This window comes from Pectinophora gossypiella, chromosome 20, assembly GCF_024362695.1.
Source record: "Pectinophora gossypiella chromosome 20, ilPecGoss1.1, whole genome shotgun sequence".
Lineage (NCBI taxonomy): Eukaryota > Metazoa > Arthropoda > Insecta > Lepidoptera > Gelechiidae > Pectinophora > Pectinophora gossypiella.
The window spans coordinates 3,928,852-3,956,560 of NC_065423.1; the positions used below are offsets into that span (position 1 = coordinate 3,928,852).

At 38.6% G+C, this 27,709-nt stretch overlaps 1 protein-coding gene across 1 annotated transcript in view; it reads left to right on the forward strand.

The window, feature by feature from the left end:
• LOC126375890 (uncharacterized protein CG3556) overlaps positions 1-27,709 on the forward strand; it is a 198,869-nt gene that overhangs the window by 236 nt on the left and 170,924 nt on the right. The window lies entirely within an intron of this gene.

Here is a 27,709-nt window from a genome sequence, read left to right on the forward strand (position 1 = left end):
GTTAAAGTTTGCTAGTTAATCCAGGCGGCTCGTCCGTTGGGAGTCTTATTAAAAAAGTTGAAGTTTAGATGGACATTTAAAAAGCGATTTGAGTGTATTTAATTTGTGTGGTCCGTGGCCTCTGATTCGAGGTTGGCGTATCGTTTTAATATTCAGTTGGCAGACGGGATGACGTTTGAAAATTATTTTGTCGTTTCGGTTGAATTAGATTCGTCTGATGTGCTTTTGATGAAGACTTGGAAATTGGAATATGATTTATTTTAAATGTTTTTTTTTTCATACATTTTTCAGACAACGATGGTTGAAAAATAACTTAAGTATATAAAAATCCAACGTTATATACAGTTTTCAAACTTAGATTGGTTATAAATAATTTGTACATATTTAATATACAAGGTAATAACCGCAAAAGCAATCAAGGTATACATCCCTTATTCCCATATTAATCCAAACTTCGGCGGTTTGCTCAACCAAAGTTATTTAATTATAATTCATTGATGGGTCTACCTCATCTCATTCATATTTATTCATTGATCCAATCGGTATTCATCAGAGACATATTTCATTAAGTACTTTTTTGTTGTTATGAATGAAACATAACATCACGCCTGCATTCCAGAAGGGGTAGGCAGAGATGTATAATATATATTAGATACTACCGATATTAACCGGGCTCAAATCCTGTAAACCTGAATCAATTCATTCAAACATGAATTCAAACTTATAAAGTCAAATTTTGTGGTTTAGAACCCGAGCTGGGATTTGAACTCGTGACTACGTAAGTCACGTGTTCTACGAACTGGGCTATCACGGATTTTACGAATTAAACTCATACGCACCTGTTATATATATGGAAGAAGATAACTTTTTCAGACAGATTTCTTTACTCTAATGTGCAGTGGGATCACTGCTGGGCTGTTTATTCGGCAAACCACCAAAATAAAAAAAACTGAGCTTTTTAGACTAGAAAAGGATAAATGCTTTAACTTTTTTTTTATAATTGGACAAAAATATCCATATAATTTAATCCTACACTGTGGGATTTTCATTTTTTTCCCCGTGTTCCCGAATTCCCTCCAGACCTGTGTATTAAGCTGGGTACACACACGAACACGAACATCAAGAACATAATCACCACGAACACTACATACATAAATCACGGCTGTAATCCCTAATGGGGTGAGCAGAGTCTCAAATAATCAGAAGACAACTTGCAGCGATTCTTGATAGGAAGATCACACCGTTGCCAAAGAGATTGTTACACAAATATGAATAATATCACGCCTGTATCCCCAAAAGGGTAGGCAGAGGTCGCCAGCTAGTTTAAGGGTGGTATTAATAAACGAATCTCAGGTGAGTCTGCCCTCAAGACGATGCTCAAGTCCTGTTTTAATATAAGAACTGTCACATTGACATGATGTTGAGGGCAGTCTCGAAGCTGAGATTAGTTAGTTAGTTATTAATAATCTCAAGATCATGTCAATGTGACAGTTCTTATATAAAAAAAAACAGGGACTTGAGCATGGTCTTGAGGGGTCGTCTCAGCTGAGATTGGTTTATTAATAGTTTTTTTTTTAAAACAAATCATACGAAATTTTTAGACGTTACTTATTGTAGATTTGATCTGATGGAATACACTACTTGGCCGAAACTGTATTGTACCTAAAGAAGTCACTTTACTAAAGATTCATGATTTTTATCTACAATTTGACGGCCTCCGTGGTTCAGTAAACCCGATTACTCTACCATAGAGGCAGCCAATCAGCTCGCGACACCAAACACTTCAGGACCCCGATACCGACCCCGCCGGCGTGGTCGACGATTTCCCTCATTCAGCGCTTATCGCTATCGACCCACTTCAAATATTTTTCCTCCCAGACGACGCCCTGAGCCGAGGTTCGCGCCCAACTGGGCACCCTCAGGCCTGTTGGCTTAAACGTTGTACCGGGTGAGAGCCTTCAGCACTCCCCATTTGTCCGGCCAAGTAGTTAATGCCATCTGCGGCAAATCTAAAATAAGTCACGTCAAAAAAAAAAGTGGTTCAGTATTTGAGCGTTGTGCTCACGATCCGGAGGCCCCGGGATCGAATCCCGGTGGGGACAAATCACAAAAATCACTTTGTGATCCCTAGTTTGTTTAGGACATTACAGGATGATCACCTGATTGTCTAAAAAGTAAGTAGATCCATCCGTGCTTCGGAAGGCACGTTAAGCCGTTAGTCCCGGTTATTACTTACTGATGTAAGTACGTAGTCGTTACATGAGTCATGTCAGGGGCCTATGGCGGCTCAATAATAACCCTGACACCAGGGTTGATGGGGTTGGTAATCCACCTCACAACCCACACGATACAAGAAGATCTACAATAAAATTTAACCTTTTTAAGCTCGGTCATGTGTGAGTTCGGTCACGAGTACTAATATGTATACACTTTTAATACCATGTCACATTAACTTTTTTGACAAATTAAACCGCAAGTCTCGTTAAATGTCAAGTATGATAGTGCGACAGGGTTCTAAAGTGGGTACATGATATTACTCATGCATGACTGTACTTAGTTGATCTTACAATGGATATATATACTTATGACTACCCCAATTATAGGAAATAATCGTGAGCTTACGTGTGTTATTTTGCCTCTTTCTTTTTTTAAATGTGACTTATTGTATATGCACTTTGAACACGAAAACCCTTATCTACTTCTCCGGTGGCACGCCTACAACGCTGTCGACAATTTCGCGAATTTCATCCCCACGGGAATAAAATTACGGTACATATTTACATTTCCCCGGTTTATTTCGATTCTTAGGTATCGCTTTTTTCTTTGAATAATGGAAACGCCGCAAAACGCGACCGAATAATTGAATACGGTTTATTGGTAGCAGGATACTGCGATTTTATGTGGTACACTTCGCTTTTTAAATCTGTTGTTTATAAAATTCGAAAGTCAAATAATCAGCAAAAAACAAAAGTTTAGTCGCAATTTCGAGAACATATTTAATAGAGTTGATATTACCGTTCATCGCTTTACTTGACTTTTTAAAATAGAAATCTTTTAACTTCTTATTAATAATATGATTAAGTTTTAACTCATAATATATTTATCTATTTCATATTTCGCAGCAACTACTAGAATATATATAATATGTTACATAAATTGTTAAATAGATTTAATTGTTCATAGCTTATTGTATGAATGTAAATACCGACCACTTAACAAATGTTATGCTCAAGTTTCTGTGCCCTAGCAGGGCGTCATAATATACCTACAATATTCTGTATACCATCTATGTAAAACTGTGACTTGCTAGAAACGATTATGATTATGAACTAACTCCGAACTCTCGTTTTTATCAACTCTTGTTTACAGACGATCATCAAGGTATGCTACACAAATCTAGACCTATACCTAATGATATTCAGTAAGAAAGAAAGTTTATTCAGTACAAAAAACAAGTAACTATTATAAATAAGGCCCTGGCTCCTAAATTAGTATAACTGTATTTCAGGAGCCAGTGTCTTCCCAAATTGACATACTTCATTATTATTTGAGGTACAATAATATACTTTTTACTTAATAACTATGGTAATTAAAATGAAAACTGAAGAAATAAAATAAAATAAAGATACAACAAACAAAGATGTGTGCGTGTGTATTATAGGAATCAAAATTGTGGGAGAAAATTCCTTGAACTAGAAATAAGATGAGATATAAAAATATAGGGAAGAGAGGAAGGGGTAGACCTAGGATAACATTTATGAAACAAATAAAAGAGAAGGTGCAGGTCGTGTCGTATTGGGAGGTGAAGGTTTTGGCGGGAAGAAGAGACGAATGGCGGTTACTCCACCGACAAGAGCGCAGCTCTTAATAGAGAGAGATAAAAATATAATATATGTTCAAAAAATTGAAACCCGACTACGGAAAAATCACTCTCTACAATAGCTTGTATGCCAATTTGTCCTAAGAGTTCGCTTACCACGGTATTCAACCACGGATAGGTTAGGTTAGGTTAGGACTAGGTTAAATTACGTCATATAGCCTCTAACTTCCGGACAATTGGCTAGCCACGTCTTTCCCTCAGCGTTACAGATTCCAATGTGGTAGTAGTTTTACAGCTAGTTACATACTTAATATGTAATTTAGTTTTTGAAGTTCAAAAGCGCTTACTTTGTAAGCCAATTTTGAAAAATAAATATTTCTGATTTTTTTTTGAATTTGAATTAAGACGCTTCTAGTGACACCTCATTTGTTAAATTCTTACACGTGGTTTATAAGTTAGGTTGGAACAGACGTACACATACATACATAGCGGTCAAACCTATAACCCTTCTTTTTGCTTTTCCTGAGTTGGGTAAAAATGGCTTATTATAATAGTTAAGTACCTACATCAATGAGAAGTCAATTTGACAAATACTTTTTCTGAACCTACGCTACTACTTTTAAGCCGCGGAGGTCCGTATTGCGCTATGCCTCTAAATCATTTCGAAAGTTAGTTGAGGAGAAGTGTTGTCTTAAATTTTGTACCGGGTGTAAACTCTCAGCGCTCCCCATTTCTCCGGCCAAGCAGTCAATGCCATAGTGAGACAAAGCAACAATACGTCACGTTAAAAAAGAAAATAATCTCGCCATGATGACGTATTACGAAAGAGAGTTGCGTCTGTGTAACAAAGTCTAGAACAAAAAAATCAATGGAGAAGTCATTAATGTGGAAAAACACACAACTAACGAAAGAGTAGGAAACTCTCTGCGTCGCAGCCAAAAGTTAGTAAAATAAATGCTAATTGCCAACGGAAGCTTTCGCAAAATGAATGCGCACCTACTGTACAGATAAACGGAATAAATTACTAATTTGCTAATTAATTTTAATTAGTAAGTGGTAAATTGCTCTCGCGATTATAACTAGTAAAACCACGTGACACACTGTTGGCAACATCCAACAGAAGTATTAATTTTACTATATTATTATTAATTTATAATATAGCAACATTGTACTTTTCGTATACGATCGCGCGTCTTAAAACCCCGTGTGTTAAAACCTGTCAATTAAAAAGTAAGAAATAATATTATGTTGAATAACAATGGTAGAGGGCTTTTCGGCGGGAAACGGGAACGGGACAGTTGCTTTCTTCATTGAGTAATCTAAATAATTAATACGAAGTGGTGTTTTGTGGTTAATGATCGCATTAAGTTAGTCGGAAGACATTCGCGAGTGTTATTATTTTGGAGTATTTAATGAACAAAGTGTATCTGCCTATTTTCGCTTCGTGCCGGGAAGCTGCTTCATAACTCTAAAGTTTATGCGGACTTTTGAGTTAATTCGTTTGGGGTTCGGAGTAGGAGTCTACTCCGAGGGTGGGGGCTTAGGTTTCATCATCATCACCTTTCATCATTTCATTAATCATCAAGAAAAAAAAATACGTCAGACATGGCTGTATGGGCATAGTTCCCTTTGCCTTACCCTTCGGGGAAAACCAAAACAAAAAAAAACAATGGTAGAGTCTTAATTCTGAAGTCAGTCAAAATTTTGAAGGCGATTTAATGCAGAAATCCTGGAAACCACGTGATATCAATTATTAATGATAAACATGAATTCGAAGTCACAAAGTCGACTTCAATGGTTTATAGCCCGATCTGGGATTTGAACCAGTGACACTAAGGTGTACGGTCACGAGCATTAATATGTGTTGTATACACTTTGGTACCATGTCACATTAACTTCTTTGACGAATTAAACCGTAAGTCTTATTAAATGTCAAATATGATAGTGCGACAGGGTTCTAAAGTGGGTACATGATATTGCTCATGACTGTAAGTCACGCGTCCTCAAAACATGACTGTCACGGATTCATTTTTTTTTCTCTTTGTCTAGCATGGACATAGTTTTGTTTTAATTGTTAAAAGCACACCAAAGTGAAAGGCAAGTTTTACCATTTGAAGTTTGTACAATTTTAACTTAATAATCTTAGAGATACTTAATTATAAAATTGATTTTATAATTATAAAAGTTCTTGTCGCATTTTAGGACAAATATAAGAATAATAAGAATACATTTTTAACATTTTTACAAAAATAAACTTAACAATTTAACATTCTTAATCTTAACATTACAAATAATTAAAAATAGACTATTAAAACTAAAAACAAAAAGAAACAAAAGTACACGTATTCACACGGATTCAATTAGTTTTGACGGTTCTTAAAAAGTTGCATTATCTATGCCACTCTAATCACAATGTTATATTTATGTCGTTACATAAACGTTTATATAGGTACCTCTATCTCTATATACAGCTAAGCTGTTAGCTGATCATAATTCATGTTCATCCCTTGCATAAATTACTATAGATAGCGTATACCTAAATACATATTCGACCCCAATACAAGGGTCGATGTCCTATCAGATAACCCTGTACATAATATTAATGATAATAATTACGTTATTAGTTTACGTTACGTGAAGCTCAGTCGTTTATAAACTATAATTAAAATACGTGTATGAGTTATATGATATCCTGGTACTTTAGGGTGGCTCTTTTTCGCCTTTGACTCGTGTGGGTTATGAGTTCAATGACCGACTTCACCAATTCCTATTTTGGCTAACAGTCAGCAGTATTTTAATGTTTCAAACTTAATTTTTAGTATGTTATATGTTATAATTAAATAAATATTTTTATCATTTTCAAATACCTGTAGTTTATATTATATATTTTTCAACTTTCTATTTTACACTGTTTATCCCACTATGTTTTTTTTAATTCATTTCCTATGCCTAAAAGTTGCCTGGTAGAGATTGCTACTTTAGCAATAAGGCTGCCTGTTGTACTACGTATCTAATTATAATAATGTATTTTTAATATGTTTTAAGTGCATGAAAGAGTTTTTGTATTATATTGTAAAATTCTATTTCTTATCTGTATTATAATTATTGTTTACATTTTTCTATCTTCTTCTTTGTATTTGTATTATGTAAAATATTTACATTAATGTCACAATAAAAAACATACCATTAATAGCCTGTATCAACCAAAATATGATATAAATGTCAGGGGGGTTAAAATTGACACATCGAAGCAATTCATCTAAGAAAGCAATATTGATATTTGACATTTGTTTGCATTGCGAACTTACTTTTATTTGCGCAAATGTCAGATTGCAATATGGCTTTTTTAGATGAATTGCTTCGATGTGGCAATTTAAAAGATTATGAAACCATCTACATATTCTACATATTATTTTAAAGCAAGATATTTCATGCCACAATGTTATTTATAGTTTAATTAACCTAAATGAAATATTAACGTAATTACCTGAGACATTAGCGAGGTAATGAGAATAGTGGAGAATGAAATCAAGAAGGCAAATATACAATTTGTCACGTCAACTGAAATACTAAAAGAAAACAATATATAGAAAATCACACTGAATAATGAACTGAGATTTCTTAAATATTTGATGCTAGCTTTAGCGGATTCTCTCGCATGGTTGTAAAATGACGAAGTATTTTCCGAAGAAATGAGATATTTTCTAGGGAGAAAATACTTTTGGTCTCGCCTAGGGACAACAAAGGAATGGAGTGGATAACTGAAATAACCGAGGGAATAATAATTTTGTCACTCTTATCGTTTCATAGGACCGATAGTCGTGGAGATCCTTGGGGGAGGCCCATGCCCAGCAGTGGGCGTCGTACGGCTGATGATGATGATAAAAAAAACAGACTATGGGAACACAAATATATGCCTAAGCCTCTATAAATATATACACATATACAATACACTTTACCTACATACATACCTATTATATAATATAACTATATACTTAGACTAAAAATACTCAATAGATAAAAAGTGCTCTTTGACTCTCTTTTTAAAAAATAGGTAAGAGGAACTCTCCTGAACTACTAATATATTTTGCAGAGTTCATGTGTGTATATGTAAGTACTCTAACCGCAGAATATTCGCCATTTTTATTAGATGCCAACATTAGTCAAAGTAACAAAAACTTTTCACCAAAAACAACAAAGAAAAATCAGGTTTTTATTGGCGTCCTGTCTACCGCAAGCTCATAACTTTAGATTTATGCGTAAATTTGAATGGACGATATTTTGCAGGCACCTTATATGGGATTTAATTAAGGCACTGCGCACTGAAACGCCCCCTGAGTTGGGGTTCTCATATTAAAGATTTGGATTTGTAAATAATGCCGCGCGAAATGAAAAACACGGATTTAAGCTAAAGAAGGAATGACGTCTTTATTCGAAATATATTATTTTAATATATACCTAAGTACTGTAATAATACAGGTTTTTCAGTAATACCATAGAATAAGGAACAATACTACTTCTAGAACGGCAACTCTCCGCTCCCCACTAGCAACTGAGCTAGGTTTACCTCATCCCCCTGGGTCTACTTTAATCATCAATAAAGAATAAATATAAGTAAGTCTTTACAATAAATGAGGATAGAAACTAGAAGCTCAAATATAGGCGTTGAGTGTTCCTAAATTTTGACAGTTCTCCATAATGGTCCTGATTCTTGAGACACCTCCTAAATTCACTTTAAGTTATACCTGTCATTTTCTTATCCACCGAAAAGGAAAGGGACGGATGATTGACAGCTGTTAATTTTAGTAAGGATGAGTAAATGAATGAATAAATGTATTTCGCTGGTAAGAAAACCGTTTGGCGTGTGCTGTCAACTTAATTCTATCGGGTTATTTGCAGTTTTGATTGAAAATAAGTTTTATTAAGTTCCCGATCTTTATGGAATAAATATAACACTATTATTTTGCAGTGAAACGCTGTGCAAATGGTTATAGTGAAAATATAGCCAAAAACAATACATTTGTTAACTCAAATAGTATGGGGAACTGTCAAAATTTAAGAACACTCAACAGTAGCGACACCAGCGGGCCTAGCACCGTAAGCGCGCGACTCTTTCTCGCCTCGACATACGTCACCCGTCACTCTCACACGGTACTGCACAGAGAGAGAGACAGATGATCTCTGAAATAGACAGTTTTTATCCGTATTCTACTTACAGAATCATTTTACTTATTTTATAGCGTGGCCCAGTAGATACACTAAATCAGCTAGTATGCACGAAGTCTTTGAAGATAGCGGAAGAAGTGAAAGTGGTGGGTAAGTGTAGAATTCTGTGGTCTCTGCCTACCCCAATAGAAATAGGCGTGATCTTGTGTATGTGGTTAACATTAGTGATGTTTGTTTGTAGTGTATCGATTTCGCTCCGTCTAATATAAAACTGATGTGTAACTTTATAGATACCATTTTTCCTTCACACCACGTAACAAATTATTCTTGCATCACACTCCGTTACTTTGGCAAACTTTATCCACTAAACAATTTAGTAACAAGATAAAACATCAAACATCGATCTAGCCTTCAAGTTTTCTCTTCAAAATCACTTTGTAGGTAGAATAGCAAGACGTGATCCAATTATAAAGGAAAAATAAACATAATATTTTCTACGCGATTACGCGTAAGTAAAAATAAATACCTACCTTTTTAAGACCAGACACAAACAGAATTTTACATTGCGCAGTTACTTTTGTATGCGCAAATATTTACTTTTCTCCAAGAAGACTATGTATATAAGCGCACCCCAGACACTCCATAGAAAAGTCTCATTCGTACCGTGATCCAACTGATATAACGCATAAGTACGAAAGAGCCACGATTCGCGCTCTCCCTTTTACTCGTTAGCGGCTTACAGCAATAAAACTCAGAGGGGGTGAAGTCGGCGTACGATTGGATTTGGTGCGGGGCGAAGTGTTACCGTTCCATACGTAGTATTATATCGTTATTCTATGCTACATACCCCCTCCGGTTGATTGAGGGGAGGCCTGTGCCCAGCAGTGGGACGTATATAGGCAGTTTATGATTCTATGCTACATATACATTCATACATGTGGGATGGAAATAAAACATGATAGATTGAGTACAAGCTTTTCGCCATTACGGGAAAACCTAAAGTAACGACTATGGACCATTCTAGAATATTGTAATCGCCATTCCTCTCTTCTTCCCGCCAAATCCTTCACCTTCTGATACGACACGGCCTGCACCTTCTCTTTTATTTGTTTCATAAATATTTTCCTAGGTCTACCCCTTCCTCTCTTCCCTTCAATTTTTCCTTCTTTGATATTTGTCATAAATGAATCGTGTCGTATCAGGTGGCCAATCATATTTCCTCTCCGGTTCTCTATAGTCTTCATTATGGTTCTCCTTTCTTCAACTCTTTCCAGCACTTTTTCATTTGACACCATTGCAGTCCAGCTTAATATTGTCATAGACAAAAAAAAATTCATCATAGACCATTTTATGGAATTTTAAAATCCTACATGCATAAACTCGCGTCTATTTCTCATCGGGGTAAGCAGAGAGTATGCGCACTTCTCTTGCGTCCTCTATATTCATCAATCCTTTCATACACGCACGCTGGTTCAGAGTATCGTACTAAACCTTTTCTAAAGACACCACCATTAAGCTATATTACGTATAAGGTGAAATATTTGTATCCAGACGAAGCCGGGTCGAATCGCTAGTATAAAATAATACTCCATCATGTTCGAGATGACAATGTTGTTTCAATATAATATCGTAAGAAAAGAAATAATGATAAAAAAATATAAGTTGTTTCTAACGTCGCAAAAAAGTCCCTACGACACACTTCGCTAGTCGGTAAACTAGTTTATGTACTACTATATAAGTTGAATGTGTACTTCGATATAAAGCTCTGCGTAGACGTTAGACTACGACGGACCGGATATTTTGTCCGCGACAATTCCGAACCGTTAACACTGTGTAGATAGAAGATAGTGTGTTTTTGTACGTCTCTATACATCGATTCAAATGTTGAAAAACGAAGGACTATCCATGCTACGTTCCCCAAAAACAATACAGATGGCGATGTACAGATTTTCCCTCGTTTAATCTTCTAATTTCATGGATAACAGACATATGCATCCTTTATCTTTGTTTTTGGGTATAAATAATAGCCCTTTTTATTACACCCAGGTATAATTACATTTTCTATCCATTATTATTCTTTTTAAAATAACATACATACATACATAAACTCACGCCCGTAATCCCAAATGGAGTGGGCAGAGCCACAAGTAATCAAAGACAACTTGCAGCCACTGTTAATACGAAACTTCTTTTCAAAATAAAGAGAAGCAATTTAGGTAGCAACATAATTCTATACATAATGTGATCGAAATATCAAGCAACAATTCCTTTTATAAAATATATTTTATGCTTCTGCCACTACTTACATTGTATTTTGGAATAATTATCTACTTACCCGAGTAATGAGAAAATAGGTAATTATCACGTTAAAGCTGTACAACGCCATCTATATTGTTTTCAGTGAACTTAGCCTGGAAACATTTCATTTCATTTCAATACTTTATCTTCTTCTTCTTCCTAGCGTGAATCCCGCCGTCTTGCGCCGGGGTCCGCTTTCCTACTGTTCAATTTCAATACTTTATACTGAGTGGTAAATTTAAGTTATGCTAATTCTGTTTTGCTAGCAAATCTTTTCTTTGAATATTACTCTTAGATACAGGTAGGTATTATAATTAGGCTAAGGTAACGAGTGCATGCTTGCCAACAAACTGCCTCTGCAGTTTGGCGAGACTATATAATATATATAAACTGCCTATACGTCCCACTGCTGGGCACAGGCCTCTCCTCAATCAACCGGAGGGGGTATGGAGCATACCACGCTGCTCCACTGCGGGTTGGCGGAGGTGTTTTTACGCCTAATAGCCGGGACCAACGGCTTAACGTGCCCTCAGAAGCACGGAATCATCTTACTTTTTCGGACAATCAGGTGATCCAAGCCTGAAAAGTCCTTACCAAACAAAGGACAGTCTCACAAAGTGTAGTGAATAAATAAATAAATAATTTGTTTCGCGAAACAAGTCGATCTAATGTCTGCGCAGTGCGTTACAGACGCAAAAGTATGAGTCACTACTTTAAGCGCCTGTCCTTGCGAGATGACACCTAACTACGATCTTTTGCTCGTTATCTCGTCGACTGTCATTTGTTCATTACCACACCGAGTCACGAGTCGAAACTTCTCGGCGATATATTCGCTAAACATCTGTCCGGTGAAGTATTAGTGAGTTTTGTACGCTTCTTCTAACGTGTGGGTTGTGAGGTGGCTAACCTCACCAACCTTTGTGTCAGGGTTATCATTGAACAGCCAAAGGCTGACATGGCTCATGGCAGCATGGATGCTGACTTACTTATATCAGTAAGTAGTAACCGGGACTAACGGCTTAATGTGCTGTCCTCAGCACGGATTATGCTTCGGAAGGCACGTTAAGCAATCGACTCCGGCTACTATTTACTTAAGTAAATAAATACATTACTGATTACAGTAGATCTTACAGGTCACAGTGATACAGTGCACCTAAGGCTTGTATAGCTCCCAGCTTCAAAATAATATGTAGTCGTTGCATGAGCTAATGAAACATGTCAGGGGCCTTTTGCGGTTCAATAGTAACCTTGACACCAGATTTTATGAGATTGGTCTCATAACTCTCATTAGAATACTGATAGATAATAATTATCTATATAATTATATGATGAGATAATTTTATCCACCAAAGATAAACGTGACACCTTACAGAGGGCAACAGTAACTGTCAGTACTATTCAGAGGCGGAAGACAGGAGTGCTAGTACGGCTTTGAAATAGACTACTCTGGGCGACATCCCACTCGCGTCAGAGTACTGCGGGGCGGAAGGCAAGAGGGAAATCACTGCCCTATTTTTCCCTCAAAAAGTAGCATGGAAAATGCCCCATCGACAAGAGTGTGGCTCTTAACTTAGTGATGATGAAACAGGAACCTTCGGGCTGGCTTGCCTTAAACCAAACAAGGAACTTAATTGCCATTATAATTTACCTTCTCAAATCCAATCTTGCGTATGTCTATATTATTAATACCTTTGTAGGTGTAATGGGGTCTTACACCTAGCAATAAAAGACTCCATGCGTGTAGTGAAATGAATTGAATTTTTTATTTTTGGAATACCTAATTATATGTACAAAATGTGTACGCAACTAGTGGTAGGTTTGTACATTATAAACTTATTATCTACCAACTAAAATAAGAATAATTTAAAGTAAAATATGCAGTACGCGCATGCGCGGCGCAATCGTTCCTCTGCGCCCGCGCGTCGCTTTCCACCCCGGAAACTTTGCGCGAGCGATAAATACGACCGGCCTGACCGCGTCTCGGTTTTGCTCGTCGCGGCGCCGAAGAGTGCGGACGTGCGCGGAGCGCGCCGCTACAGTACACCCCCTCAAGCGAAGCGTACCGGTCTCTTGACAATGCGGCCAGACTGCGTCTTCTTCTCTTCTGTGCTCGATGTAGGTCGATCCGATGGTGGAGGACTGGTATGATGAGCGTTCTTCTCAGGCGATGCAGGTGTAGTCGTATCTTCGGTCGGTTCGTCTTCATTGAGAATGTAGGCCGGTTTCAGGCGGTCTATCGACACTGTTGCTTGTCGATTTGGCAACTGGAGTGTGAAAAATTTATCCGTGCGCGATAGTACACGATAAGGACCTTCATACGGCGCTGTTAGAGGTTTCCTTACGGCATCTACTCTCATGAATACGCTCTCGCAAGTTTGTAGGTGCGGATGGACGAAAACTGCTCTGCTGTTGTTATGTGGCTCTGTAGATATTGGTCGTAGGCTGTTGATTGCTCGGCGTAGGTCTTCTACGTAGGCGTAATCCATAATGGTAGGCGTGGCTGACGGCGGAGTGAAAAATTCACCGGGTAAGCGGAGTGTGCAGCCGTATGTTAGCTCGGCGGCGCTTACACCGGTGTCGCTTCGTGTGGCTGCGCGTAGTCCGAGTAGCACGGTGGGTAACTCGATAATCCAGTTAGAGTTAGGAGTTAATCGAGCTACTATAGCTGCCTTCATGGATCGGTGCCATCGTTCGACGATTCCGTTCGATTGCGGGTGATAGGGCGTAGTGCGAATTCTCTCTATTCCCATTGTGCGAGTGAGACAGGCCATCAGCTGACTCTCGAACTGTCTTCCTTGGTCTGTCGTTATCTTCGCGGGACAGCCAAATCGTGATATCCAGCCGTCGTACAGTGTCTTCGCGGTTTCCTCTGCGGTGATATCACGGACTGGATAGGCTTCAGGCCAGCGCGTCGCACGGTCGATCATCGTGATGACATATCGGTATCCGTCGGCTGAGGTAGGTAGCGGTCCGACTATGTCGATGTGCAGATGGTTGAAGCGTTCCGATGGCGGAAATGTAGAAAGTGCGCTCGACGTGTGTCTATGTACCTTCGCACGCTGACAGGGAATACATGTTTTCGCCCATTTGCCGATGTCGCTGTTCATTGATGGCCAAAAGAAACGTTGTTGAAGCATTTTTCGGGTAGTCCGGGTACCAGGGTGACTTAGGTTGTGTAGTGCGTTGAATGCGGCTACACGGAATTCCGTCGGTAGGTATGGGCGGATGTTGCTCGTAGATACTTCACAGTATATAGGCTTGGTAGCAGTAGGTAGTAGTATTTTCTTCAGTTTGATGTTATCTTGCTGAGCGAGAGGTGCGATGTTGCTGTCTCTTTCTTGCGCGTCTGCTAGTTCCTCGTAGTTGATAGGCGATGGTGAGTTGATTGTTTCGACACGTGACAGGGCGTCGGCTACGGTGTTTTCTTGTCCGTTAATATGTCGTATATCAGTAGTGAATTCGCTGATATAGAGTAGCTGTCGCGTGCGTCTAGGTGTTTCGCTGTCTGTGCTGTTCTTCGAAAATGCGAATACTAGCGGCTTGTGGTCAGTGAACACGATGAGGTTTCGGCCTTCGAACATTTTGCGGAAGTGTTTGGTAGCCATGTAGATAGCCAGTAGTTCTCTGTCGTATGTAGAATAGCGTTGTTGAGCTTCGGAGAACTTTTTCGAGAAATATCCCAGTGGTTGCCAACCTTTTTCAACTCGTTGTTGTAGTACAGCTCCGGCACATGTGTTCGACGCGTCACACATGAGTGCAAGTGGGAATGAGTGATGCGGGTGTGCAAGTAGCGCTGCGTTCGCGATGCTTAGCTTGCAATTTTCGAATGCATTTGATGATTCTTCATTCCATTGTATCTCTGTCTTGTCGCGTTTCTTCGAATTATGTAGATAGGCGTGTAGTGGGGCTTGTACTGCGGCTGCGTTGGGAATGTTGGCTCGATAGAAGTTTAACATTCCGAGGAAACGTCGGAGTTCTTCGACAGTCTTCGGCTGGGGATATTGAATCATAGCTTCGACTTTCTCTTGCGGTGGTTTAGTGCCTTCGCTGTTCACGGTGTAACCAAGGAAAGTGACTTCGCTCCTGCCTAGCACACACTTAGCCGGGTTGATTGTGATACCGTACTGGTCTAAGCGTGACAGTACGGTGCGTAGGTGATGGCGGTGTTCTTCCTCGTTGACTGAAGCGATGAGTAGGTCGTCGATGAATGGAAATACGAAGTCCAAACCACGCAGTACTTCGTGTATGAATCGTTGAAATGTCTGTCCGGCGTTTTTAAGGCCGGGACACATTCGTGGGAATTCGAAAAGTCCGAAGGGTGTTATTATTGCAGTCTTCTCTATGTCTTGCTGTGTGACGGGGATCTGCTGATAGGCTCTGTTTAGATCGAGAGTGGTGAATATCTTCTTATCGGCGAGTTGATAGGTGAAATCTTTGATCCTCGGTATCGGGTATCGGTCGGCTTTCGTGACAGAGTTGAGCCTTCTGTAATCGCCACACACGCGTAGATCACCATTTTTCTTCGGGACGATGTGAAGTGGGTTAGACCACGGGCTTTTGCTTGGTCTGCATAGCCCTTGATTGACCATCATCTCGAACTCCTTCTTCGCTCGTTCGTATCGGTGCGGTGGTATCGGCCTAGCTCGACAGTGTAGCGGTGGTCCTGTGGTTTCGATGTAATGTTCCACGATGTGTTTAGGGTTCAATTTCATCGATGTTAGGCGAGTGGTGCCGGGGAAATCCGCTAGTATGTCGTGGTATGATTGCTGTGGGTCGATACTTCTCACGGTCGGCGGTGATGCGGTGGTGCATATTGGTGTCTTGATAAACAGTTGCGTAGTACCGTCGATGAGACGTCGATGTTTTAAGTCAACGATGAGGTTATGATGTGCGAGGAAATCTGCTCCGATGATGGGTTTGCTGACTGCTGCGATGACGAACTTCCAGGTATACGGGCGTCGTAGTTTGAGATCTAGCTCCATAGTGCGTTCCCCGTAGGTAGGTATCGGCGTGTTGTTAGCTGCGTACAGGGTATACGACAGCGGTTGCAATGTAGAAGCTTTGCTCCTTGGTAGTACAGATATATTAGCGCCTGTATCGACCAAGAAGATAAGTTTCGATCTTCTGTCCGTAACAAATAGGCGGTGAAGCTTCTCGGGAACGCCAGATTCCGCCGCAGCTAGCGTTCTATCTAATTTTCCGAATTTTCTTTCTTGAAAGTGCACGGCGATCGGCAGCGTTTTGCATTTCCCTTGAATCGGCGGTGATAGTAGCAGTGCGGCGAACTTGCGGAGTGCGAGCGAGACGATGCACGTGAGTGTGAGTGAGGTGGACTATGCAACGAGTCGCGGTTGCGGCGGGCTTGCGGACGGGAATGTCGTGATTGGTTTCGCTTTAATTCGGCTACTTCAAGTGTTAACTTGCGAATTTCTTCGATTAGATCTTGATTCTGTGGTTGTGGTCGACATGCGACTGAGGAAACTTGATGTGTATGTTCGATCATCTTGTCGGCAAGGAGTGCGAGTTCGTCTAGTTTCGACTTGCTGCTGAAACTGTCACTGACAACTAGTACGGAACGGACATGGGATGGTAGGAGGTTCATCCACATCATGCGCAGTGTGTCGTCGGTAATCTTGTTGTGTGCCAGCTCTTTCATTTTCCTTAGCAGGTGAGTAGGCTTCTGATCGCCTAATTCCATTTCGGAAAGCAGCTGTTGCAGTTGGCGCTCTTCGGATTCCTCGTAGACGGAAATGAGACGGGCTTTCAGGGCGTCGTATGGCTTCTCGTCAGGCATATGGTAGAGGAGATCAGCGACTTGCTCAATGTCGTGTTTTTCAAGTTGAGCGACGACCATCTGGGCTAGCTCCTTCTGGCCTTTCTTCAGCTCGTGGGTGACAGCTTCGAAACTTATGAACCATAGTCGTACTCGGTCGCGCCAGAACTTCGGAATTCTCATTTGCAGCGAAATAGCGGAGATTTCTTTCGTCGGTCCTGCTTCGTCGGCTCGTTTCGTCTCTTTAGTGATTGGAGATTCCATCGTGATGAAACTTGCAAGGTTGCAGTAGCAGGAAGGTGCGCAGATTCAGACTCGGTGGTCACCAGTGTAGGTGTAATGGGGTCTTACACCTAGCAATAAAAGACTCCATGCGTGTAGTGAAATGAATTGAATTTTTTATTTTTGGAATACCTAATTATATGTACAAAATGTGTACGCAACTAGTGGTAGGTTTGTACATTATAAACTTATTATCTACCAACTAAAATAAGAATAATTTAAAGTAAAATATGCAGTACGCGCATGCGCGGCGCAATCGTTCCTCTGCGCCCGCGCGTCGCTTTCCACCCCGGAAACTTTGCGCGAGCGATAAATACGACCGGCCTGACCGCGTCTCGGTTTTGCTCGTCGCGGCGCCGAAGAGTGCGGACGTGCGCGGAGCGCGCCGCTACACCTTGTATTTTAGTTTCTAACTTGAAGATGGTTTATAGAGGGGGAGCTAAGAATAACAATGTTTGCAAAAGTAACACGCACAAAGGATAAGAGGGTACGAACATACTCCTATATGTGTATGTTATCCTGGTACATATTCTACTAGGTCTATGTAAGGGCTTGGTGCTACTAACGGCTTTTTACCGAGCTTTGTTTAGGACATTTCAGGCTGATCACCCGAACGTCCGAAAGTAAGTTGATCTGTGCTTCGGACGACACATTAAGCCGTTGGTTCCGATTACTACTTACTAATGCTTACGTAGTCGTTACACGAGCTGTGTCAGAGGCCTTTGGCGGAATAATAACCCTGAATCCAGGGTTGATTAGGTTTGTCATCCACCTCACAACCCACATGCTAGAAGAAGACCGAGCATATTCCAGAAAGACTAGGCAAAAATATTAGGTTTCTAGGATTTTAAACACTGCTGGCGAGGAATTGGTGTGTACAACTCTGCCTACCCCTCCGGGGATACAGGCGTGATGCTTTGTTATATTTATAGGATTTTTGTTGCCCAAAGCACTAGTTATAGAATGGTAACTCTGCCCCGCACCAATTCGTATCAGGCGCTGACCTCACCTATAGTTAATCTTTTATGGCATACCAATTTCAATTTATAACGATAAAAAAGAACGCTTTGAGAGACTGTCCCTAGTTTGGCTAAGACATTACAGTCTGAAATCACCTGATTACCTACAATACAACAATACAATACAAACGCACTTTATACAAATACACTTTATTGCACCAAAATAAAAAGAAATAATTACAAAAAGACTCTTAACTAAGTACAGTGATGAGCAATATAATGTACCCACTTTAGGACTCTGTTGCACTAACATATTTGACATTTAGTGAGATTAACACTTCAATTTCTCAAAAAAGTTAAGGTGACATGGTACCAAAGTGTATACTCGTGACCGTACATGGCAAATGGCGGCCTTATCGCTTAAAGCCCCTACCTACCCAACCCCTGCTTACCTAGTTTCGTGACCATGCACGCTTCCCGCTTGAAGTCAGACATAATCCTATACATGATCGATACGCATTACATTGCCCTAAATATTTTGTTTAAGTAGATTGAAGAGTCTAAAAAAGACAGACTAAATACATTTTTGAAATTGATGTAAGTATTCTAAATGCCTATATGTACCTACAAAAAAAAGGAAAAGACAGCATATAAACAAAAATAAAGATATTCCTAAGTAGGCCCGAAGTAGGTACCCATAAGTTGTACCATTGCCTGTAATATTCTACTATGAGACTAAGTATTAAAACATGTCGGAACTAAGCCGATGTCTGCCTTGAAAAGTTTCATTATGCCAACCTCCTGTACAGGATGTTAATGACATCGTAACGAATGCTGAAGGAGATGATTCAACTCACGATTTTGAGTTAATATAAAGTCGAATTTTCCGTCGCACAATGCATGACTTTCTGGGGTTTTTTTTAATTAAGTATTTTCAATTCTTTACTTTTGCGATGGGAAATTCCTCTTAATATTTACTCAGAATAATGAGCTGAACCATCTCGCTCAGTATTCTTTACGATGTCACTTACACCCCGTAAAAGTACATACTGGTAGCCACACGTATAGGTATTAGCGACACCATAACAAATACTGAGGGGGATGATTCAGATCTTGATTCTGAATTTCCTGTCGGAAAACTCATGATAATTTTCGTGATTCTTTTTTAAATATTTTCACTTAAATACTTTTGCGATGGAAAATTTTACTTGATGTCAAGTAACAATCATGGTCTGAATCACCCCTAAAAGTATTCGTTACGATGTCACTAGCACCCTGTATAATACGTATAAGCCGACTAGAGACCCCACAAACCTGCATAGGGCATTATGATAAAGTAGCCTTCATTTTTCCTGGTTATAAAAGGAAATCTTAGGGTAGCAGTGGGACATTTATAAATTGCTACTTTATAAAATAATAACATAGCTTCTCGTTGTGGCTTTTTAAAGAAGACACAACTACAAGTGTGCCTGAAACTTTACTTTTATTATGTAAAATAAGTTGCTGATCAGATCATTAAAAAAATATTACGTACATACATAAACTCGAGCCTATTTCCCACTGGGGTAAGCAGAGACTATGGAATTCCATTTGCTTCGATCCTGACATATTTCTCTCGCTTCCTCCACATTCATCAATCGTTTCATACACGCAGGCAGTTCAGAGTAACTTTGAACCTTTTCTAAGGACATCTCCATTTTGGTCGTACGTCGTATGTATGTAAAAAAATATATGGTAATTGTTTAAAAAAAATGTGACGACACCGCTATGTATTTACTAGTAATAAACTTAAATAAAATACAAAGTTCAGTAGCTATACTCAATTCCAATGCTTTTTTAGATTTTTTATTCAGTGTTAAATAAAATAATTGACTCATTCACTACTCGAAAGTGACTCATCCATGTCCAGCCGGAACTCACTGTTTTTTTTTATTATTTAAGGAAAACCAACACACACACACGCGCGCACACACACATACACAAACTCATGCCCGCAATCCCTAATGGGGTGGGCAGAGCCACAAGTAATCAAAAACAACTTGCAGCCTCTGTTGATACGAAAACCAACAGTTATGAAATACAGAAAGTAGACGAATAACGTAATAGTTGAAAAGTAGTTACAGGTTTCCACTGATAACAATTGTTTTGCTGGACTGAACGTTATTCTGTTCATTGAATTTTGGAAACAGGTTTTCCTTTTATGATTTAGATAAGGAAAAAGCGCGGAATTCAATAAATTGCCATATGAGATTCAGAGTCCGCGCGGACGATCCCCAAACACACCCTGTATACAAACTTACCACTTTACAATTTTAGTGTGAAGTGCAACCTAACATGTTTGAGATCATAATTTAATTTAGCATGTAACATCACGACGCGTATAAAGCGATGCAAGGCACGGCTGTGGCAGCTTTGTGTAAACCAAGCTTTTAAAAGCACAGTGAGGCGAAACCAAGCACCACACATTACGAGTACTAACTCGATAATATATTTACCGCGAGTTTGTTTTACAAGAAAGACGTAGGTTAGATTACGTTAGATAAGATTATCCTATCCAGAGTATTTATTAATAAATGATTTCTTTCTCTTTTAGAATATATAGAATATACATATATTTAAATTTATTATAGACAATAATTTGATTTAAGATATGAGAAATCCATCCTATACATTATCCATTTTGGAAAGGGCATACTTAATCCTTCAGTCATCTGTTACATGAGTAAAAAGTGATGTTTTTGTCATCGTTTTATTATGGATGGAGTAAAGAAGGAAGTACAGGATAAACGGAAAGCTCCTTCATTATTCAAAGAGATTTTCCGCTTTTTTGGTTGTGAATTCATATTATGGTATAAGTACTTTAAACTTTTTCGTTTACGGGCATGGACGGGTGAGACGGCGTTTCCGCCTACTGCCATAGAATAAAAAATAATACTAATAATAGAACGGTAACTCCGCCCCGCATTTATTGACATCAGGCGCCGACAAAGTAATTTTTGTGATATGTCCCAACCGGGAATCGAACCCGGGACCTCCGGATCGTGAGCCCAACGCTCAACCACTGGACCACAGAGGTCGTTAAAAGTCGGTCGGTCGGGAGGACATAACTGGCTAATCACCAGATTGTCTGAAAATAAGATGATTCGTGCTTCGGAAGGCACGTTAACCCGTTGGTCCCGGTTACTGATGTAAGTAAGTAGTCGATACATGAACCATGTCAGGGGCCTTTGGCGGCTCAATAGTAACCCTGTCACCAGGGTTTATGAGGTTGGTACTCCACCTAACAACCCATACGATAGAAGAAAAGACAAAAAAAATCCCCCCTTTCCCTCCCCTTACATTCTTTTGTCCCAAGTTCCCCCAAGAGTATTATATAGTTTCGCGAGGTACCAGGATAGCATAAGCCGCGAGAAATCCGATAATATAGAGTGCGCATTGTGTACCGTTTATTGTCTAGTGGAACGCTCATTGGGATCCTTTGTGTCTCCCACACATCGACGATGCTACCGAATAGACGCTTATTAACCAATAACAATGTAATCTAAAACTAATCTAATCGACGCCATAAAACCAAACAACTTTTGTATACATTATGAAATCTATAAATATGTCGATTAGCTGAGGTAAATAAGATACTGCTGCGTTTTGATTTACTCATCATCCTAAGCGCGCCGAAAGGTCGCGGGAGTCATCGCAATTGGTCGAACGTCGTCTTACATCTGATCTATTAATCATATGTGTTGACAGAGTCCGTTGGTCTAAGTCTGGACATCTAGAGGGTATATGGTCGATGTTCGCATTATTTCGTCTGACACTCTTTACTTATTGGTAGTTCGGTAATGATTTCAGTTGCGTGGAAATAATAGCTTCTAAGAAAAAGAACTATTCTTTTTCTTGAGGGACTTTCTATTAAAAAAGTTTCTGGGGGTTAATCATGAACTTGATATTTTGCTGATGGAATCCTGATCCCAATTTCGTTGAGGTTAATAGTCATTTTGCTGGTTTGTTAGATAGATTTTGGTCTAAAATTAATAAAAAAAAAACATTTTTCTTCATCGGACAACCAGGTGAATCATATCGTAGCCAAACAAAGGACAGTCTCACAGTGATTTTCTACAGTGACCACAGCCGAAATCGAACCCGGAGCTCCATCCACATCCCAATGCTCTAACCACTAGACAACGGAGGTTGTTACTCCTACACACTGTATGCAAATAGAGGGGTGACGTTATAGCGATCATTTTGAAAGGCACTTTCGTTGATTGGTTTCAATTCGTTTTGTCATCCACAATACATTACATTTCCAATACCATTGTTGACTCAACATAGGAACAAACCCACATGAATACCAAAAAACGTACCACGAGGCCATAAAAGCCTAATAATAATTTACATTGCAAAATGGGCAATTTTAACCATAATTTATACCAGAATATCTGGCGTTAAAAATTCATCTACTAGGCGACCATACCCAGCAGGAGTTATTTATCATGTAAACGAGTGCCGGCATAAAGGTGCTCGTATATTCGGGACATGCTTTTTGCACGCCACAATAGTGTAGATAAAGCCTTACTCGAATGTGCTAAAAGGTTTTTTGCGAATATGCTTCACTACCGAGTATGTATCCGAAGGTATGTATGGATAAGATAGTCAGGCGATGTTTTCCTTATGTAATATTCGGCTATCCTAACAAGTATGTGGCACACGCTAAAAATTTATTCTGTTATTATATTATGTGGGAAAGAATCAATGTATTTATTGCGTTTTTTTTTCTTAGAGATTTCTCAGTAAACAGAAAAGGAAGTGAGAATTACGCGGCGAACGAGACAAAAGAAGAACGGGGTTTGATATAAACAAAACAGTTATAGGCAGTACAAATATAGACTTATCAAACAAAACAAAACTAAAATAAAATTAAGTTAAAACTAAAATAAATAAACAAAATTAAAAATAAAACAAATTACATATAATTAACACTTAAACTAAACCTGAAATAAAATTAATTCACTATATTTATTTACACATTAATTTACGTAGTCAAATTCACGCATACTATTTGTTGTCGCAATTTTGTCTAGAATGAGTACGAAGAATCCATTTTCATTTATGTCACCTTGGTACTCCAACCGCGAGAATCTCATATACCTTGGTAAGATGAACCATAGGAATTTACCTAGGGGTTATCCTTCGCTTTCTTTGTAAGGGTTAACATGAAAGATAAGTTAAGAGATTTTTGTAATTATTTCTTTTTATTTTGGTGCAATAAAGTGTATTTGTATTGTATTGTTTTGTAAGTTCTTTGATGTATGATAATAAGTCAAGTTTTAAAGATGAAATATTTTTGAAGACATGTTGTCTGTTCTATTTTTGAATTGGTTCTTTGAACTTATTTTTTTTTACGCGTGGCATAACTTGTAAACAAGATCGCTTATAAAAGCCGTCTAAGTATACGCGGCTTATTAGTTTTTTTTTCTTTCCAGTGGATTGTGAGATCAATGACCGATAATAATAATAATAATAATAATTTATTTATTAAAGACAACACAGATCCATTTATTTGTTAGTACAATTCACTTAACTTATGTTAGTACCTTATAACTAGAGGGGATTTGACACGCTTTATGAGGTCCAATATGAGAGGGCTGTCACACCTATTAGCGATTGCAGCCAGGATCCCATTGCTACTGACCCGCATTCTGTTCAGCAGGGATGCGGTTTTTTTGCGCCAGACAGCGTCAAAACCATCCACACCCGCCTCCGCGAACATATAATGATGACGACACCTCCATTTAAAATACTCTACGCTTAAGGTACTAAAAGTGGATTAATTAAGAGCAATTTCAGTACTAGCTGTAGCTCTGAAGAAATTAGAAAATTTTATGAACAATAAACTTAATAGTCTGCAATTAGCTCTGTCTAAGAAAATTGAGGTGTGGAATACTTACAATTCACAGGAATAGCAGCAAAACAAATTGTCTTTATTCATAATCATAATTATTTACTGCTTTCCACCTGGTAGAAGGTTGGTAACACAAGGTGAGCAACACATATGGATCCGGATTGGGCACAGCGATTTAAAAAGAGAAGTTTTTTGTTGTAGGGCTAGCCAGATAACTGTTTCTACTTTACTAGCAGACACTCACCCACTCACGCCTGACACACACTCAATAACACACACACACACACACACACACACACACATAATCTACCTTTCATAAAAACCACTGGTCTCATTCTATACTCATATTTTATGCACAAATATGGCATATTTATATCTCAATTTTATTTGACCCCCGTGCCGGATTGTTCTTGGCGCAAAGGTTGTCCATTGCTGTACAGCGAGGAAATGCGGCTAGTGTAATGGGCACCTTCGCGCCCGGATTAGTCAGGGGCGGGCTTTTTGACGAGTGCAGTAAATAGCATTATTTTTGTTAACTATTTATGTAATTTCGTGTTTAGTAGTGTTACCTATTGAATAAAAATTATTTTATTTGATACAATTTCTGATTCTTTATAAATTTTCTCGCAGTCGAAATGATGTCAAACATTAAACTAAGCTTGTTTCACGAATCTGTGTCCACAATCTAATACTATCTATATCTATAATTGTAAGACTAAGATGGTAGCTGATGCCTATACGAGTAGCACAGGAGTCTATTTTAGGCATCAGCTGAAATCATTATTTTGTAACTTGCTTCTTACTAATTTTGTAACTTTAAAATTGTTGTTAAATGGCTTTGTGTGGAAATAAATTTTATTAAAAAAATAATAATAAATAAAATTTATTCAAGAACCAACATGTTGTTATACATCAGTGTATGTATGGGATCTCCCAGTAGGCGAATCGGAGGATTTGCCTGTGTTAGGAGTGGCCCAACTCTTACATAAAATCACTTAGTGTAACTTATGCATCGGTTCCGATGGTATTATTAATAATAACTTAAAAAAGCCGCACTATTAATGCCTGAATCACTTAAGCTTCCCAGAAAAAGCAGGAAGTAAACAGTGGGGTTAGATAGGTCAATATTCCTTAGTCATGATTATTACCATCCGGACCCTTCTTCCAGAATTGTTACTTAGGGTCTTGGGTCATGTTAAGTGCAATTAAGTCGATTGGACTCATTCAAAGTCAAGAACATTGTTCCAATGTTCCTGTCGTTACTGAAAATTTTGCATACAGACCAAAAATGGGACTTAAACATGGCTGGCGAAGAGTGGGTATATTTTATGTCTTTCTTTTCATGTTAAGCATACTTTAAAAAAGCTTACCTATTATAACAATAATGATTACCTAAATAATCATCTCCCTAGCATTATCCCGTTTTTCACAGGGTCCCCTTACCTAACCTGAAGATTTGACAGATCCGGTTTTTTACAGAAGCGACTGCCTGTGTGACCTCCCAACCCGCAAAGGGAAAACTAGCCCAATACATAGTAGGTCACATACCTCCGAAAATGATGCTGTTTTCCTCCACCGCTGAGCTCGTGTTAATCATTTATGATTCAATCATTAATTCGAAAACAAATTTGACAATCATTGGTTTAGGCCTGTGCTGGATTCGAACCTGCGACCTCACAGTGAGAGGCAAGCGTTCTATCAACTGGGCTATCACGGCTCAAAAAAGCTTATTATAACAATAATTGTTACCTAAATAAGAAAAATGCCTGCTATTATGTTCCTCTTGTTATTAAATAACTTGTAATGTATAACTTCATTGATTCAAAAGATGTATTGCTATTGCAGTTTTTTGTCATTTCTGCTGCTCAGACATAACACCTTGCGAAATGACGTAGATTAAAAAACATTAAATTGACCTTCAAGCCCAAAATCGTCTGGGCTGCAGTAGGATATATGCAATATGATAATTTGTAAGCAATCAACATGTCAGTCCACTAAAATACAGGGTGTTAGTGACATCGTAACGAATACTGAGGGGGATGATTCAGACCATGAGTCTGAGTTAATATAAAGTGGAATTTTCCGTCGCAAAATTCATGATTTTTTGGTGTTTTGTTTATAATTTAAATTCAATTCTATACTTTGGCGATGGAAAATTCCACTTGATGTCTACTCTGAATAATGAGCTGAATCACCTCCCTTAGTATTTGTTACGATGTCACTTACACCTTGCACAAGTATGGACAGGTAGCCATACAAGTATGGGTGTTAGTGACACCGTAACAAAAACTGAGTTGATATCAAGTGAAATTTCCTGTTGGAAAACTTAGGAAATTTTAGTGTGTTATTTAATTATTGTCAGTTCCATATTTTTGCGACGGAAAATTCCACTTTATAACTCAGAATAAAGGTCGTAATTATCCGTCAAAGTTGTTGTTACGATGTCACTAACGCCCTGTATAACAAAGCAACTCGTTAACCTACGGTCACATGCAATTTGCTGCATATTTACACAATATATACTGACTGAATGTCGCTTGACTATTCCATAGACCAATCGGGTGCAAATTGTTACATTTGCAATGACCAACTGTGTATAGTCATAGAATAAGGAATAGTGCTGCGTATAGAACGGGCAACTCTCTGCTCCCCACCAGCGTGATCAAATATGTTTATTTCAGACATTAACACACCGACAGGAGTTAGTATGAAAACTTAACTCGGCTAGTGTTATCTTAATAATTTATAAGTAAGAGCTGGGTTTCGGCAATATATGAGCCTTTGTTCAGAACTCTTTCTCATAATGGCTGCGAAGCCATCTACATGGGCATCTACGAACATCCCTGATGCGCTGCAGAATCGTGGCAGCCGAAACAGTATTCTGAACATAATATTATTATATAACACTCTCAGAGAGCTGAGAGCTTTCTGTGTATAGTTGACCCATAGGCTGCAGGCGTCGAACGACTCACAGTAAGCCAGGAATAATACTAGAAATATAAATAATTACGCCTGTAGTTTATAATTGTTACTTGTTTGTTGTACTGAATAAACTTTCTTTCTTTTTTTTCTTTCTTTCTGTTAATAATGTTAATGTGTAGTGTCTGTGTAAAACGAGTTTGTATGAAGTGTCCGGGTGCGGTTTAGTTTGGAGACTTTTCTTCTTTGATAAGTACCTAATTTATGTTAATCATTTAATCATTTATTGTTCTGAGGATAACATAGACAACAACAAGACAACAAAAAGGGATGAAATGAGGAGATTATCTGTTTTAATGTTGCAAAAAAGTTCCGAGGTGTTAAAAAAGCCACATCGAAGCAATTCATCTCAAAAGCAATGTTGCGACTTCACATTTGCGCATAAAGTAATAAACGCAATGCTAACAAAGACCAAATAGCAATATTGTTTTTTTTAGATCAATTGCCTCGATGTAGCCTTTTTAATCCTCCAGTTCTTTATACGATTAAACATAAAAAAATATTTACACCAACAAATAAAAAAAAAACTGAAA